A 19,901-nucleotide genomic window follows, 5' to 3' on the forward strand; every position below is an offset into this window, starting at 1 on the left:
ACTATCACACTAAACCGTTGTCGTACACTAACCTGTACTCTAAACCTTCCCTGTCCCCTAACCCTAACCCTAATCCTTACCGGAAAAGTTACCCTAACCCATCCCCTAATCCTAACCCGTATGCTAACATTTACACCTACCCTAAGTTGTATGCTCAACGAAAACCGTTGTCATACACTAACCTGTACCTAAACAGTCCCTGTCCCATAACCCTAACCCTAACCCTTATCCGAAGCCTTACCCTAACCCGTCACTTAAGCCTAACTGGTACGCTAACACTAACACATACTCTAACATGTACACTCACCCTAAACCATTGTCTTACCCAAACCTGTACCTTAAATCGTCCCTGGCCCTCTCCCCTAACAATAACCATAACCCTAACCCTTACCCGAAGCCTTATCCTAACCCGTCCCCTAATTCTAATCCGTACGCCAACACTAACCCATACCCTAACACCTACGCTCACCTTAAATCGTTGTCGTACACTAAATTGTACCCTAAACCGTTCCCATTCCCTAACCTAATCCCTAACCCTAACCATAAACCTAATCATTACCCGAAGCCTTAGTCTAAACTGTCCCCTAATCCTAAACCGTATGCTAGCACTAACACATACCCTAACATGTACACTCAACCTAAACTACTGTCGTATTCTAATCTATACCCTAAACCGTTCCCATCCCCTAAACCTAACCGTAACCCGACATCTTACCCTATCCCTTCCACTAATCATGGACCATACGCTAACACTAAACCTTACCCTAACATGTATTCTCACACTAACACATTGTGGTACCCTAACCTGTACCTTGAACCGTCTCCATCTCCTAACCCTAACCCTAACCCTAACCCTTACCCTAAGCCTTACCCTAACCCGTCCCCTAATTCTAACCCATATGCTAACACTAACCTGTGCCCTAACATGTATGCTCACCCTAAACTGTTGTCGTACCCTAACCTGTACCCTAAACCGTCCCTGTCCCTGTTCCCTAACACTAACACATACCCGAATCATGTCTCTAAACCTTACACTAATCCTAACCCTTATGGTAGCACTAACATGTACCCTAACACATACGCTCACCCTAAACTTTTGTCATTCCCTAACCTGTATCCTAAATTGTCCCAGTCCCCTAACAATAACCCTAAACCTAAACCTAAACCTAACCCTTACGTGAAGCCTTACCCTAACCCGTCCCTTAATCCTAACCCGTACGCTAATACTAACCCATAACCTAACACGTACGCTCACCCTAAATCATTGTCATACCCTAACCTGTACCATAAATCGTCGTTGTCCCCAACCTCAAACCATTTCCCGAAACCTTATACTAACCCTTCCCCTAATCCTAACCCGTAAACTAACACTAACATGTACCCTAACACTTACGCTCACCCTATACCATTGTCGTACCTTAAATTGTACCCTAAACTGTCCCCATCCCCTAACCCTAACCCTAACCCTAACCCTCACCCAAAGCCTTACGCTAACCCATCGGTAATCCTAACCCGTACGCTATCACTAACCTGTATCCTAACATGTACACTCACACTAAACAATTGTCGTACCCTATCCTGTACCCTAAAACGTCCCCATCCCCTAAACCTAAACTTAAGCCTTAGCCGAAGCCTTACCCTAACACCTCCCGTAATCCTAACCCGTTTGCAAACACTAACCCATACCTTAACACGTGTAGTCAACCTAAACTGTTGTCATACACTAAACTGTACCCTAAACCGTCCCCGTCCCCCAACCCGAACCTTAAATCTTACCCTTACCCGAAGTCTTACCTTAACCCGTCCCATAATCCGAAACTGTACGCTAACGCTAACCCATACCCTATCACGTACACTCACCCTAAACCGTTGTCATACCCTAACCTGTAACAAAAACTGTCCCCATCCCCTAACCTTAACCCTAACTCTTATCCGAAACCTTACCCTAACACGTCCTCTAATCTTAACCCATACGCTAACACTAACCCATAGCCTAAAATGTACGCTCAACCAAAACTCTTGTTTTACCCTACACTGTACCCTAAACCGTCCCCATCCCCTAAACCTAACACTTTCCCTAAACCTTACAGTAACCCGTCCCCTAATCTAAACCCGTACGCTAACACTAACTCTTACTCTAACTGCTACGCTCACCTTAAACCTTTGTCTTACACTAACCTGTACCCTAAACCGTCCCTGTCCCCATCCCCTAACCCTAACCCTAACGCTACCCCTAACCCTTACCTGAAGCCTTACCCTAACCCGTCCCCTAATCCTAAACTGTACGCTAACCCTAACCAATACCCTAACACATACGCAGACCCTAAACCGTTGTCCTACCATGATCTGAACCGTAAACCATCCCTGTGCCCTAACCCTAACTCTAAACCTAACCCTTTCCCAAAGCATTACACTAACCTGTCCGCTAATCCTAACCCATACACTAACATGAACCCATCCCCTAACATATATGTTCTACTTAATTAGTTGTCGTACCCCGACCTGTATCCTAAACCTTCCCCATACCCTAACCCTAAACTTAACACTAACCCTTACCTGAAGCCTTACCCTAACACGTCATCTAACCCTAAACCGTACGCTAACACTAATACGTACCCTAACTGTTACGCTCACCCAAAATTATTGTCGTACCTAACCTGTACACTAAACCATTCCCGTCCCCTAACCCAAATGCTAAAACTAACCCTTACACTAAACCTTACCCTAACCCTTCCCCTAACCCTAACCCGTACACTAACACTATCCCGTACTCTAATACATACGCTCACCCTAAACCTTACACGTCCCCTGAGCCTAACCCTAAACCTAACCCTTACCCAAAGCCAAACCCTAACGCGTCCCCTATCCCTAACCAGTTCACTTACACTAAACCATACCCAAACACGTACGCTCCCCTAAACCATTGTCATACCCTAACATGTACCCTAAACCATCCCCTTCCCCTAACCCTACCCCTAACACTTATGCGAAGACCTACCCTAACCCGTCCCCTATTCCTAGCCCATACGGTGACACTAACCATTACCGTAACACGTATGCTCACCCTAAACCGTTTTCGTACCCTAACCTTTACCCGAATCCGTCCCTGTCCATTAACCCTAACCCTAAACCTTACGTGAAGCCTTACCTTAACCTGTCTCCTAATGTTAATCCATACACTAACACTAATCCGTACCCTCACACCTATGCTCACCCTAAATTGTTGTAGTAATATAACCTGTACCTTAAACCATCCCCATCCCCAAACCCTAACCCTAACCCCAACCCAGAGCACTTCCTCTTATGGTTCTTTACCTTAGGGAAATGAAATCAAAAAGACACATCTATGCCAAAGTTTGGGATGGCTCCTTTTACAAGAACCTCGTCTATGATACAAGTTAAATATCCCAGAAAGTGAAATCTGGATAAAGAATTAGTGGTACTTACCTACAACTGAATATCACTCAGCAATGAAATCTATGTCTTCAGGTCCGAAGCAACATAATGAGTGGATTCAAGTATGATGATTCTAAGTGAAATAAGTCACACAGAAAAAGAAACATCATAAGATGTCACTAATACACGGAACTTAATCTTGGCTACACATGAACTGAATTACAAAACAGAACAGGGTCTCAAATTTAGAAAACCTACTTATGCTTGCTTAATGGGAAAGGTGGGTTGGGCTGCTGCATAAAACCAGAGACTGAAATTAGCACACATACCGTTCCTAAAACAAATATGTAATAGAATAGACCTACTCCTTGCTCAACGAAATGGACTTGACACCCCATATTCAAGACCTAGGAATATACCTGACTAGTAAGAATCTAAAAACCTATGGATTTATATGTCCCCGTAAGAGAATCAAGCGTGTGTACAGCAGCATAAACGCAGCAGTGAAAATCATCTAAATCTCATTATCAATATAAATTTCAAGAAAAACCACAATAACAGAGAAATACAGAACAATTCTTAAATATTTCAATCAGGGCGAGTGATGCAACCTGGATTCAGCACATCTACACCTAGAGCTGGGTGAGACATAAGGCAGAACACTTGGGCTCATTGGTTTGTTGAGGTTCGGTGAGCAAAAGCAGACCCTTTGAAGTCATACTGCATGGTACCTATTCCATGAGTCCCAACTGTCCAGGTTAAAGGGATTCTTCTTTCAGCTAAAAAATGCACGGGGAGCCCAGAATATTGTCCACTGTGTGATCTGGAAACGTTTTTAAAGGCATCTCAAATTTCATTCCCTTGTACTCGGGCTCGGCATTCCAGATGCTTTACTAACACTCACCCAACTAGGTGAGTCGGTGCCTTTAACCTCCTGTTTGGCCCAGTTTGCAATTTCTGTGGAAGATGAACAGGAATAGGGAGAACCAATGAGAAAGTAGCTGTAGATGTTTGGAAGGGCAAATTTAAGTCTCATTTCCCAACAAGAAGATGAATTAACCAAATGCTCAGCATACACTGCCGGAACCAGATTAGGGTCTGAAGCTATCTTGCGGTTTTGCGGTCAGCTCACAAGAAAGCGAGTTGGAGAAAGGAGCTCAGGGGCACTGTAATTCACAAACCTGCACAGTTATAAGTGACAGCAATCGTCCAAAATTATATTGAAGTAAGGCTGCGAAGAGGACTTGAAAGTGAGGCAGAATTGCAGGAAACCAATCTGGGAGGAAGACTGGAGTTGCATTTAAAACATAGGAAAACAGGCAGAACGAGGACAATGATGCACTTGGCAAAAAAAGCGCGTATGCTTTTTTCCTGAATATATTCAGGAAAAAACGCATACGTGCTTTTTGGCCAAATAAGCAAGCATGAAAAGGAAATCTGCACTACAATAAAGTCAAACTCCCCCCCCAGATCACAAGGGCCATCTATAAAAAGTGTAAAATTCCAAAGCCAGGAAACACCACCAAGAAGAGGGAGCCTTGTTATGCCGATGGGCGGGATGTAAATTGCCAACAGCCATTCTGGAGACCTGTATTGTGTTTCCTGAAACATATAAGAAACAAAGCAACACAGCCTATGGTACTTCCACTTATGGTCCTATAGCTCAGGGAAATTAAAATCAAAAAGACACAGCCACCCCAAAGATTCAGATGGCTCTGTTTACAAGAACATCCTCTACCGTACAAGTTACATATCTCAGAAAGCGAAAAATGGATAAAGAACTTGTGGTACTTACGTACAATGGAATATCACACAGCATTGAAATCTACGTCATCAGGCCCATAGCAGTGTAGTGAGTGGATTCAGGTACAATGATACTACGTGAAATAAGTCACACAGAAAAAGAAACATCATAAGATATCAGTAATACACGGAATGTAAACTTGGCTACACATGAACTGAATTACAAAACAGAACAGGGTCTCAAATTTAGAAAACAAACTTATGCTTGCTTAAGGGGAAAGGTGAGTTGGGGTGCTGCATAAAACCAGAGATTGAAATTAGCACAGATACCTTTCCATAAGCCAAATATGTAATACACAAGTCTTACTCCTTGCTCAATGAAATAGACTCAACAACCCATATTCAACGCCTAGAAATATACCTGACTACTAAGAATGTTAAAACCCATGGATTTATATGTCTCCGTAAGAGAATCAAAGGTGTGTACAGCATCCTAAAGGCAGCAGTGAAAATCCGATAAATGCCATTTTCAAAATAAATTTCTAAAAAAAAACACGAAGACAGTGAAATAGAGAGCAATAGTTTTTTTTTTTTTCTTGCAGTAGTGGGCCTCTCACTGTTGTGGCCTCTCCCGTTGTGGAGCACAGGCTCCGGACGCGCAGGACCAGCGGCCACGGCCAATGGGCCCAGCCGCTCCACGGCATGTGGGATTCTCCCAGACTGGGGAATGAACCTGTGTCCCCTGCAACGGCTGGCAGATTCTCAACCACTGTGCCACCAGGGAAGCCTGAGAGCAATTCTTAAATAATTCATTCAGGGCTTGTGATGCAACCTGGATTAACCAAATCTACACCCAGTGCTAGGAGAGACATGAGGCTGGACACCTCCAGCTAATAGCATTGGTGAGCTTCAGTGAGCAAATACAGACCCTTTGAAGTCATACTGCATGGTACACATTCCATGGGTCCCAACACTCCAGGTTCAAGGGATTCTTCAGCTAAAACATGCATGGGAAACCCAGAGTATGGTCCACCGTCTGATTGGAAAACGATTTAAAATGCATCTCGGTTTTCGTCCCCTGGTACTCGGGTTCACCATTCCAGACACTTTATTAACACTCTCTCCACTTGGAGAGTCACTGCCTTTAACCTCCTATTTGGCACAGTTTGCAATTTCTGAGGAAGATGAATAGCAATAGGGAGAACCACTGAGAGACTAGCTGTAGGCGTCTGCACGGGAAAATGTAACGCTCATTTCCCACTAGGAAGAGGAATTAACCAAAGGCTCAGCGTGCCCTGCTGGAAACAGATTAGTGCCTGAAGCAATCCTGCGGTTTTGTGCCCAGCTCACAAGAAAGCGAGTTGAAGAAAGGAGCTCAGGGGCACTGTAATTCACAAAACTGCAGAGTTATAAATGACAGCTATCTTCCAAAAGTATATTGAAGTAAGCCTGCGAACGGGACTTGAAAGCGGGGCAAAATTTCAGGAAAACGATTGCAGTGGGTAGACTGGTATTGCCCTGAAAGCATAGGAATAGAGGCACAACGTCAACAATGATGCACTTGGCCAAAAACTGCGTATGCGATTTTTCCTGCATATATTCAGGAAAAAACGCATACGCCCTTTTTGGCCAACCAAGCAAGCCTGTAAAGGAAATCTGCACTACAATGAAGTCTCACTGCCCCCCGGGCAAAAGGGCCATCCGAAAAAAGTGTAAAATCCAGAAAGGTAGGACAGGATATGGAGAACAGGGAGCCTTGTTATGCTGATTGGCAGGATGTAAATTGCCAGCAGCCACCCTGGAGAAGTGTATGGTGTTTCCTGAAACACTTAAGTAACAAGGCAACACAGCCTATGGCACTTCCACTTATGGTCCTATAGCTTACGGAAATTAAAATCAAAAACAGACAGCCACCCCAATATTTGGGACGGCTGTGTTCACAAGAAGCTCGTCTACAGTATCAGGTAAATATCCCAGAAAGCAAAAAATGGATAAAGAAGTTGTGGCACGTACGTACAGTGCAATATCACTCAGCAATGAAATCTGTGTCATCAGTCCCATAGCGGCCTAGTGAGTGGATGCAGGTACGGTGATTCTACGTGAACTACATCACACAGAAAAAGAAACATCATATGATATCATTAATAAACGGAATGTAAACTTGACTACACATGAACTGAATTACAAAACAGAACAGGGTCTCAAATTTAGAAAACCAACTAGTGCTTGCTTATGGGGAAAGGTGCGTTGGGGTGCTGCATAAAACCAGAGACTGAAATTAGGACAGATAACTTACCATAAGCCAAATATGTAATAGACAAGACCTACTCCTTGCTCAACGAAATGGACCCAACACCACATATTCAACGCCTAGGAATATACCTGACTAGGAAGAATCTTAAAACCCATGGATATATATGTCTCCATAAGAGAATCAAGCGTGTGTACAGCGGCCGAAACGCAACAGTGAAAATCCGATAAGTCCCATTATCAAAATAAATTTCCAACACAAAACACAAAGACAGTGAAATAGAGAGCAATTCTTAAATAATTCACTCAGGGCATGTGATGCAACCGGGATTGACCACATCTACACCCAGAGCTGGTTGAGACATAAGGCTGGACACTTCAGGCTGATAGCATTGGTGAGTTTCGGTGAGCAAATGCAGACCCTTTGAAGTCATACTGCATGGTACCCATTCCATGGGTCCCAACTCTCCAGGTTCAAGGGATTCTTCCTCCAGCTAAAACATGCATGGGAAACCCAGAGTATGGTCCACCGTGTGATTGGGAAACGATTTAAAATGCATCTCAGTTTTCATATCAGGGTCCTCGGGTTCACCATTCCAGATGCTTTACTAACACTCTCCCCGCTTGGAGAGTCAGTGCCTTTAACCTCCTCTTTGGCACAGCTTGCAATTTCTGTGCAAGATGAACAGGAATAGGGAGAACCAATGAGAGACTAGCTGTAGGTGTCTGCACGGGCAAATGTAACGCTCATTTCCCACGAGGAAGAGCAATTAACCAAAGGCTCAGCGTGCCCTGCTGGAAACAGATTAGTGGCTGAAGCAATCCTGTGATTTTGTGTCCAGCTCACAAGAAAGCGAGTAGAAGAAAGGAGCTCAGGGGCACTGTATTTCACAAACCTGCAGAATTATAAATGACAGCTATCTTCCAAAAGTATATTGAAGTAAGCCTGCGAAGGGGACTTGAAAGCGGGGCAGAATTTCAGGAAAACGATTGCAGGGGGTAGACTGGAATTGCCCTGAAAGCATAGGAAAAGAGGCAGAACGTCGACAATGATGCACTTGGCCACAAAGGACGTATGCGTTTTTTTCTGAATATATTCAGGAAAAAACGCATACGCACTTTTTGGCCAACCAAGCAAGCCTGTAAAGGAAATCTGCACTACAATGAAATCTCACTGCCACCTGGGCAAAAGGACTATCTGAAAAAAGTGTAACATCCAGAAAGTTAGGACAGGATATGGAGAACAGGGAGCCTTGTTATGCTGACTGGCAGGATGTGAATTGTGAACAGCCACCCTGGAGAAGTGTATGGTGTTTCCTGAAACACGTAAGAAATAAAGCAACACAGCCTATGGCAATTGCACTTATGGTCCTATTGCTTAGGGAAATTAAAATCAAAAACAGAGAGCCACCCCAAAGTTTGGGACGGTTGTGTTCGCAAGAAGCTCGTCTACAGTACCAGGTAAATATCCCAGAAAGCAAAAAACGGATAAATAAGTTGTGGCACGTACGTACAATGCAATATCACTCAGCAATGAAATCTGTGTAATCAGGCCCGTAGCGGCATAGTGAGTGGATGCAGGTACGGTGATTCTACGTGAACTACGTCACACAGAAAAAGAAACATCATAAGATATCACTAATTCACGGAATGTAAACTTGACTACACATGAACTGAATTACAAAACAGAACAGTGTCTCAAATTTAGAAAACCAACTCGTGCTTGCTTATGTGGAATGGTGCCTTGGGGTGCTGCATAAAACCAGAGACTGAAATTAGCACAGATAACATTCCATAAGCCAAATATGTAATAGACAAGACGTACTCCTTGCGCAAAGAAAGGGACCCAACACCACATATTCAACGCCTAGGAATATACCTGACTAGGAAGAATCTTAAAACCCATGGATTTATATGTCTCCGTAAAAGAATCAAGCCTGTGTACAGCGGCATAAACGCAGCAGTGAAAATCCGATAAATCCCATTATCAAAATAAATTTCAAAAACAAAACACAAAGACAGTGAAATAGAGAGCAATTCTTAAATAATTCACTCAGGGCATGTGATGTAACCAGGATTTAACACATCTACACCCAGAGCTGGTTGAAACATAAGGCTGGACACTTCAGGCTGATAGCATTGGTGAGTTTCGGTGAGCAAATGCAGAACATTTGAAGTCATACTGCATGGTACCTATTCCATGGGTCCCAACTCTCCAGGTTCAAGGGATTCTTCCTCCAGCTAAAACATGCATGGGAAACCCAGAGTATGGTCCACCGTGTGATTGGAAACGATTTAAAATGCATCTCAGTTTTCGTATCCTGGTCCTCGTGTTCACCATTCCAGATGCTTTACTAACACTCTCCCCGCTTGGAGAGTCAGTGCCTTTAACCTCCTGTTTCGCACAGCTTGCAATTTCTGCGCAAGATGAACAGGAATAGCGAGAACCAATGAGAGACTAGCTATAGGTGTCTGCACGGGCAAATGTAACGCTCATTTCCCACGAGGAAGAGGAATTAACCAAAGGCTCAGCGGGCCCTGCCGGAAGCAGATTAGGGCCTGAAGCAATCCTGCGGTTTTGTGCCCAGCTCACAAGAAAGCGAGTTGAAGAAAGGAGCTCGGGGCACTGTAATTCACAAACCTGCAGAGTTAAAAATGACAGCTATCTTGCAAAAGTATATTGAAGTAAGCCTGCGAAGGGGACTTGAAAGCGGAGCAGAATTTCAGGAAAACGATTGCAGGGGGTAGACTGGAATTGCCCTGAAAGCATAGGTAAAGAGGCACAACGTCGACAATGATGCACTTGCCAAAAAGGGCGTATGCGTTTTTTCCTGAATATATTCAGGAAAAAACGCATACGCCCTTTTTGGCCAACCAAGCAAGCCTGTAAAGGAAATCTGCACTACAATGAAATCCCACTGCCCCCTGGGCAAAAGGGCCATCTAAAAAAAGTGTAAAATCCAGAAAGGTAGGACAGGATATGCAGAACAGGGAGCCTTGTTATGCTGATTGGCAGGATGGAAATTGCCAGCAGCCACCCTGGAGAAGTGTATGGTGTTTCCTGAAACACGTAAGAAACAAAGCAACACAGCCTATGGCAATTGTACTTATGGTCCTATTGCTTAGGGAAATTAAAAACAAAAACAGACAACCACCCCAATGTTTGGGACGGCTGTGTTCACAAGAAGCTCGTCTACAGTACCAGGTAAATATCCCAGAAAGCAAAAAATGGATAAAGAAATTGTGGCACGTATGTACAATGGAATATCACTCAGCAATGAAATCTGTGTCATCAGGCCCGTAGCGGCATAGTGAGTGGATGCAGGTACGGTGATTCTACGTGAACTACATCACACAGAAAAAGAAACATCATAAGATATCAATAATACACGGAATGTAAACTTGACTACACATGAACTGAATTACAAAACAGAACAGGGTCTCAAATTTTGAAAACCAACTACTGCTTGTTTATGGGGAAATGTGAGTTGGGATGCTGCATAAAACCAGAGACTGAAATTAGCACAGATAACTTACCATAAGCCAAATATATAGTAGACAACACCTACTCCTGGCTCAACGAAATGGACTCAACACCACATATCAAACGCCTAGGAATATACCTGACTAGGAAGAATCTTAAAACCCATGGATTTATATGTCTCCATAAGAGAATGAAGCGTGTGTACAGCGGCATAAACGCAGCAGTAAAAATCCCATAAATCCCATTATCAAAATATATTTCAAAAACAAAGACAGTGAAATAGAGAGCAATTCTTAAATAATTCACTCAGGGCATGTGATGCAACCGGGATTGACCACATCTACACCCAGAGCTGGTTGAGCCATAAGGCTGGACACTTCAGGCTGATAGCATTGTTGAGTTTCGGTGAGCAAATGCAGACCCTTTGAAGTTATACTGCATGGTACCCATTCCATGGGTCCCAACTCTCCAGGTTCAAGGGATTCTTCTTCCAGCTAAAACATGCATGGGAAACCAAGAGTATGGTCCACCGTGTGATTGGGAAACGATTTAAAATGCATCTCAGTTTTCGTATCCTGGTTCTCGGGTTCACCATTCCAGATGCTTTACTAACACTCTCCCCGCTTGGAGAGTCAGTGCCTTTAACCTCCTCTTTGGCACAGCTTCCAATTTCTGTGCAAGATGAACCGGAATAGGGAGAACCAATGAGAGACTAGTTGTAGGTGTCTGCACGGGCAAATGTAACGCTCATTTCCCACCAGGAAGAGGAATTAAACAAAGGCTCAGTGTGCCCTGCTGGAAACAGATTAGGGCCTGAAGCAATCCTGCGGTTTGTGCCCAGCTCACAAGAAAGCGAGTTGAAGAAAGGAGCTCAGGGGCACTGTAATTCACAAACCTGCAGAGTTATAAATGACAGCTATCCTCCAAAAATATATTGAAGTAAGCCTGCGAAGGTGACTTGAAAGCGGGGCAGAATTTCAGGAAAAAGATTGCAGGGGTAGACTGGAATTGCCCTGAAAGCATAGGAAAAGAGGCACAACGTCGACAATGATGCACTTGGCCATAAAGGGCGTATGCGTTTTTTCCTGAATATATTCAGGAAAAAACGCATACGCCCTTTTTGGCCAACCAAGCAAGCCTCTAAAGGAAATCTGCACTACAATGAAATCTCACTGCCCCCCGGGCAAAAGGGCCATCTGAAAAAAGTGTAAAATCCAGAAAGGTAGGACAGGATATGGAGAACAGGGAGCCTTGTTATGCTGATTGGCAGGATGTAAATTGTGAACAGCCACCCTGGGGAAGTGTATGGTGTTTCCTGAAACACATAAGAAATAAAGCAACACAGCCTATGGCAATTGCACTTATGGTCCTATTGCTTAGGGAAATTAAAATGAAAAACAGAGAGCCACCCCAAAGTTTGGGACGGCTGTGTTCCCAAGAAACTCGTCTACAGTACCAGGTAAATATCCCAGAAAGCAAAAAATGCATAAAGAAGTTGTGGCACGTACGTGCAATGCAATATCACTCAGCAATGAAATCTGTGTCATCAGGCCCATAGCGGCATAGTGAGTGGATGCAGGTACGGTGATCCTACGTGAACTACGTCACACAGAAAAAGAAACATCATAAGATATCACTAATACACGGAATGTAAAGTTGACTACACATGAACTGAAATACAAAACAGAACAGGGTCGCAAATTTAGAAAACCAACTAGTGCTTGCTTATGGGGAAAGGTGCGTTGGGGTGCTGCATAAAACCAGAGACTGAAATTAGCACAGATAGCATTCCATAAGCCAAATATGTAATAGACAAGACCTACTCCTTGCTCAACGAAATGGACTCAACACCACATATTCAACGCCTAGGAATATACCTGACTAGGAAGAATCTTAAAACCCATGGATTTATATGTCTCCGTAAGAGAATGAAGCGTGTGTACAGCGGCATAAATGCAGCAGTGCAAATCCGTTAAATCCCATTATCAAAATAAATTTCAAAAACAAAACACAAAGACAGTGAAATAGAGAGCAATTCTTAAATAATTCACTCAGGGCATGTGATGCAACCGGGATTTAACACATCTCCACCCAGAGCTGGTTAAGACATAAGGCTGGACACTTCAGGCTGATAGCATTGGTGAGTTTCGGTGAGCAAATGCAGACCCTTTGAAGTCATACTGCATGGTACCTATTCCATGGGTCCCAACTCTCCAGGTTCAAGGGATTCTTCCTCCAGCTAAAACATGCATGGGAAACCCACAGTATGGTCCACCGTGTGATTGGGAAATGATTTAAAATGCATCTCAGGTTTCGTATCCTGGTCCTCGGGTTCACCATTCCAGATGCTTTACTAACACTCTCCCCGCTTGGCGAGTCAGTGCCTTTAACCTCCTGTTTGGCACAGCTTGCAATTTCTGTGCAAGATGAACAGGAATAGCGAGAACCAATGAGAGACTAGCTATAGGTGTCCGCACGGGCAAATGTAACGCTCATTTCCCACCAGGAAGAGGAATTTACCAAAGGCTCAGCGTGCCCTGCCAGAAACAGATTAGGGCCTGAAGCAATCCTGCGGTTTTGTGCCCAGCTCATAAGAAAGCGAGTTGAAGAAAGGAGCTCAGGGGCACTGTCATTCACAAACCTGCAGAGCTATAAATGACAGCTATCCTTCAAAAATATATTGAAGTAAGCCTGCGAAGGGGACTTGGAAGCAGGGCAGAATTTCAGGAAAACGATTGCAGGGGGTAGACTGGAATTGCCCTGAAAGCATAGGAAAAGAGGCACAACGTCGACAATGATGCACTTGGCCAAAAAGGGCATATGCGTTTTTTCCTGAATATATTCAGGAAAAAACGCATACGCCCTTTTTGTCCAACCAAGCAAGCCTGTAAAGGAAATCTGCACTGCAATGAAGTCTCACTGCCCTTCGGGCAAAAGGGCCATCTGAAAAAAGTGTAAAATCCAGAAAGGTAGGACAGGATATGGAGAACAGGGAGCCTTGTTATGCTGATTGGCAGGATGTAAATTGCCAGCAGCCACCCTGGAAAAGTGTATGGTGTTTCCTGAAACACGTAAGAAACAAAGCAACACAGCCTATGGCACTACCACTTATGGTCCTATAGCTTACGGAAATTAAAATCAAAAACAGACAGCCACCCCAATATTTGGGACGGCTGTGTTCACAAGAAACTCGTCTACAGTATCAGGTAAATATCCCAGAAAGCAAAAAATGGATAAAGAAGTTGTGGCACGTACGTACAAGGCAATATCACTCAGCAATGAAATCTGTGTCATCAGGCCCGTAGCGGCATAGTGAGTGGAGGCAGTTACGGTGATTCTACGTGAACTACGTCACACAGAAAAAGAAACATCATAAGATGTCACTAATACACGGAATGTAAACTTGACTACACATGAACTGAATTACAAAACAGAACAGGGTCTTAAATTAAGAAAACCAACTAGTGCTTGCATATGTGGAAATGTGCGTTGGGGTGCTGCATAAAACCAGAGACTGAAATTAGCACAGATAACATTCCATAAGCCAAATATGTAATAGACAAGACCTACTCCTTGCTCAACGAAATGGACCCAACACCACATATTCAACGCCTAGGAATATACCTGACTAGGAAGAATCTTATAGCCCATGGATATATATGTCTCTGTAAGAGAATCAAGCATGTGTACAGCGGCCGAAACGCAGCAGTGAAAATCCGATAAATCCCATTTTCAAAATAAATTTCAAAAACAAAACACAAAGACAGTGAAATAGAAAGCAATTCTTAAATAATTCCCTCAGGGCATGTGATGCAACCGGGATTGACCACATCTACACCCACAGCTGGTTGAGACATAAGGCTGGACACTTCAGGCTGATAGCATTGGTGAGTTTCGGTGAGCAAATGCAGACCCTTTGAAGTCATACTGCATGGTACCTATTCCATGGGTCCCAACTCTCCAGGTTCAAGCGATTCTTCCTCCAGCTAAAACATGCATGGGAAACCCAGAGTATCGTCCACCGTGTGATTGGGAAACGATTTAAAATGCATCTCAGTTTTCGTATCCTGGTCCTCGGGTTCACCATTCCAGATGCTTTACTAACACTCTCCCCGCTTGGAGAGTCAGTGCCTTTAACCTCCTGTTGGCACAGCTTGCAAATTCTGTGCAAGATGAAAAGGAATAGGGAGAACAAATAAGAGACTAGCTGTAGGTGTCTGCACGGGCAAATGTAACGATCATTTCCCACCAGGAAGAGGAATTAACCAAAGGCTCAGCGTGCCCTGCTGGAAACAGATAAGTGCCTGAAGCAATCCTGCGGTTTTGTGCCCAGCTCACAAGGAAACGAGTTGAGGAAAGGAGCTCAGGGGCACTGTAATTCACAAACCTGCAGAGTTATAAATGACAGCTATCTTCCAAAAGTATATTGAAGTAAGCCTGCGAAGGGGACTTAAAAGCGGGGCAGAATTTCAGGAAAACGATTGCAGGGGGTAGACTGGAATTGCCCTGAAAGCATAGGAAAAGAGGCACAATGTCGACAATGATGCACTTGGCCAAAAAGGGCATATGAGTTTTTTCTGAATATATTCAGGGAAAAACGCATACTTCCTTTTTGGCCAACCAAGCAAGCCTGTAAAGGAAATCTGCACTACAATGAAATCTCACTGCCCCCTGGGCAAATGGGCCATCTGAAAAAAGTGTAAAATCCAGAAAGGTAGGACAGGATATGGAGAACAGGGAGCCTTGTTATGCTGATTGGCAGGATGTAAATTGCCAGCAGCCACCCTGGAGAAGTGTATGGTGTTTCCTGAAACACGTAAGAAATAAAGCAACACAGCCTATGGCAATTGCACTTATGGTCCTATTGCTTAGGGAAATTAAAATCAAAAACAGAGAGCCTCCCCAAAATTTGGGACGGCTGTGTTCCCAAGAAGCTCATCTACAGTACCAGGTAAATATTCCAGAAAGCAAAAAATGGATAAAGAAGTTGTGGCACATATGTGTAATGCAATATCACTCAGCAATGAAATCTGTGTCATCAGGGCCGTAGCGGCATAGTGAGTGGACGCAGGTATGGTGATTCTACGTGAACTACGTCACACAGAAAAAGAAACATCATAAGATATCACTAATACAAGGAATGTAAACTTGACTACACATGAACTGAATTAGAAAACAGAACAGGGTCTCAAATTAAAAAACCAACTAGTGCTTGCTTATGGGGAAAGGTGCGTTGGGGTGCTGCATAGAACCAGAGACTGAAATTAGCACAGATAACTTTCCATAGGCCAATTATGTAATAGACATGACCTACTCCTTGCTCAACGAAATGGACCCAACACCACATATTCAACGCCTAGGAATATACCTGACTAGGAAGAATCTTAAAACCCATGGATATATATGTCTCCGTAAGAGAATCAAGCGTGTGTACAGGGGCCGAAACGCAGCAGTGAAAATCCGATAAATCCCATTATCAAAATAAATTTCGAAAACAAAACACAAAGACAGTGAAATAGAGAGCACTTCTTAAATAATTCACTCAGGTCATGTGATGCAACCAGGATTGACCACATCTACACCCAGAGCTGGTTGAGACATAAGGCTGGACACTTCAGGCTGATAGCATTGGTGAGTTTCGGTGAGCAAATGCAGACCCTTTGAAGTCATACTGCATGGTACCCATTCCATGGGTCCCAACTCTCCAGGTTCAAGGGATTCTTCCTCCAGCTAAAACATGCATGGGAAACCCACAGTATGGTCCACCGTGTGATTGGGAAATGATTTAAAATGCATCTCAGTTTTCGTATCCTGGTCCTCGGGTTCACCATTCCAGATGCTTTACTAACACTCTACCCGCTTGGAGAGTCAGTGCCTTTAACGTCCTCTTTGGCACAGCTTGCAATTTCTGTGCAAGATGAACAGGAATAGGGAGAACCAATGAGAGATTAGATGTAGGTGTCTGCATGGGCAAATGTAACGCTCATTGCCCACCAGGAGGAGGAATTAAACAAAGGCTCAGCGTGCCCTGCTGGAAACATATTAGTGCCTGAAGCAATCCTGCGGTTTTGTGTCCAGCTCACAAGAAAGCGAGTTGAAGAAAGGAGCTCAGGGGCACTGTAATTCACAAACCCGCAGAGTTATAAATGACAGCTATCCTCCAAAAATATATTGAAGTAAGCCTGCAAAGGGGACTTGAAAGCCGGGCAGAATTTCAGGAAAACGATTAAGGGTTAAACTGGAATTGCACTTAAAGAATATGAAAAGAGGCAGAACGTCGATAATGATGCACTTGTCCAAAAAGTGCGGATGCTTTTTTCCCTAAATATATTCAGGAAAAAACGCATACGCACTTTTTGGCCAACCAAGCAAGCTTGTAAATAAATCTGCACTACAATGAAGTCTCAGTGCCCCCCAGGGCAAAAGGGCCATTTAAAAAATTGTAAAATCCAGAAACGGAGGACAGGCAATGGAGAACAGGGATCCTTATTATGCTGATGCATATGATGTAAATTGCCGACAGCCATTCTGGAGAAGTGTTATGTGTTTCCTGAAACACGTAAGAAACAAAGCAACACAGCCTATGGCACTTCCACATATGGTCCTACAGCTTAGGGAAATTAAAATCAAAAACACCCAGCCACCTCAGAGTTTGGGACCTCTCTGTTCACAAGAACCTCGTTTACAATACCAGGTAAATATCTCAGAGAGCAAACAATGGATATAGATGTTGTGGTACGTACGTACAATGGAATATCACTCAGCAATGAAATCTGTGTCATCAGGCCCGTAGCGGCATAGTGAGTGGATTCAGGTATGGTGATTCTACGTGAAATAAGTCACACATAAAAAGAAACATCATAAAATATCACTAATACACAGTATGTAAACTTGACTACACATGAACTGAATTACAAAACAGAACAGTCTCAAATTTAGAAAACCAACTTGTGCTTGCTTATGGAGAAAGGTGCGTTGGAGTGCTGCATAAAACCAGAGACTGAAATTAGCACAGATACCGTTCCATAAGCCAAATATGTAATAGAGAAAACCTACTCCTTGCTCAACGAAATGGACTCAACACCACATATTCAACGCCTAGGAATATACCTGACTAGGAAGAATCTTAAAACCCATGGATTTATATGTCTCCCTAAGAGAATCAAGAGTGTTTACAGCGGCATTAACGCAGCAGTGAAAATCCGATAAATCCCAGTATCAAAAAAAAATTTCAAAAACAAAACACAATGACAGTGAAATAGAGAGCAATTCTTAAATAACTCACACAGGGCATGTGATGCAACCTGGTTTACCACATCTATACCCAGAGCTGGGTGAGAGATAAGGCTGGACCCTTTGGGCTGATAGCATTGGTGAGGTTCAGTGAGCAAATGCAGACCCTTTGATGTCATACTGCCTGGTACCCATTCCATGGTTCCCAACTCTCCAGGTTCAAGGGATTCTTCCTTCAGCTAAAATTTGCATGGGAAACCCAGAGTATGCTCCACCGTGTAACGGGGAAACCTTTTTACATGCATGTCTGTTTTCGTCCCCTGGTACTCAGGTTCACCATTCCAGACCCTTTTCTTACACTCTCCCCATTTGGAGAGTCAGTGCCTTTAACCTCCTGTTTGGCACTGTTTGCAATTTCTGCACAAGATGAACAGGAATACGGAGAACCAATGGGAGACTATCTGTAGGTGTGTGCACGGGCAAATATTTTTTTTAACATCTTTATTGGGGTATAATTGCTTTACAATGGTGTGTTAGTTTTTGCTTTATAACAAAGTGATTCAGCTATACATAGACATATGCTCCCTGTGTCTTCCCTCTTGTGTCTCCCTCCCTCCCTCTCTCCCCCTTCCACCCCTCCAGGCTGTCCCAACGCCCCGAGCTAATATCCCTGTGCCTTGCGGCTGCTTCCCCCTTGCTATCTACCTTACTACATTTGTTAGTGTGTATATGTCCATGACTCTCTCTCACCCTGTCAAAACTCACCATTCCCCCTCCCCATATCCTCAATTCCGTTCTCCAGTAGGTCTGCACCTCTATTCCTGTCTTATCCCTAGGTTCTTCATGACATTTTTTTCCTTTAAATTCCATATATATGTGTTAGCATACGCTATTTGTCTTTTTCTTTCTGACTTACTTCACTCTGTATGACAGACTCTAGGTCTATCCATCTCATTACAAATAACTCAGTTTCATTTCTTTTTAAGGCTGAGTAATATTCCATTGTGTATATGTGCCACATCTTCTTTATCCATTCGTCCGATGATGGGCGCTTATGTTCTTTCCATCACCGGGCTATTGTAAATAGAGCTGCAATGAACATTTTGGTACATGACTCTTTTGGAATTTTGGTTTTCTCAGGGTATATGCCCAGTATGCACGGGCAATTTTAACACTCATTTCCCAACAGGAAGAGGAATTAACCAAAGGCTCAGCATGCCGTGCTGGAACAAGATTAGGGCCTGAAGCAATCCTGCGGTTTTGTGGCCAGCTCACAAGAAAGCGAGTTGAGGAAAGGAGCTCAGGGGCACTGTCATTCACATACCTGCAGACTTATAAATGACAGAAATCGTACAAAAATATATTGAATTAAGGCTGCAAAGAGGACTTGAAATCGGGGCAGAATTGCTGGAATCCGATTTCAGGAGGTAGACGTGAATTGCTCTGAAAGCATAAGAGAAGTGGCAGAACCTCGTCAATGAAGCACTTGGCCAAAAAGGGCATATGCATTTTTTCCAGGGCCATCATTAACGGGAGTAGGAGGCTCCCAGCATGCTCCAGTGGCCAACAGAGGGCCCACGTCGCCAATGCGATGTGAGCTAGCCAGGCAGGAGTGACCTGACATCAGAGGGCCCACCTCACAGAATGGTAGGGAACCCAGCCAGGATCAGACTCTCCCCAGAGGGCCCACATCACCAAGGTGATGGGAACCAGGCAGGAGTGTCCTCACACCCGTGGGGCCACATCATCAAAAGTTGAGGTACCCAGCACATGTGGCCTCAAACCAGAGGACCCA

This window comes from Phocoena phocoena, chromosome 2 (genome assembly GCF_963924675.1).
Source record: "Phocoena phocoena chromosome 2, mPhoPho1.1, whole genome shotgun sequence".
In the NCBI taxonomy this organism is placed as follows: Eukaryota; Metazoa; Chordata; class Mammalia; order Artiodactyla; family Phocoenidae; genus Phocoena; species Phocoena phocoena.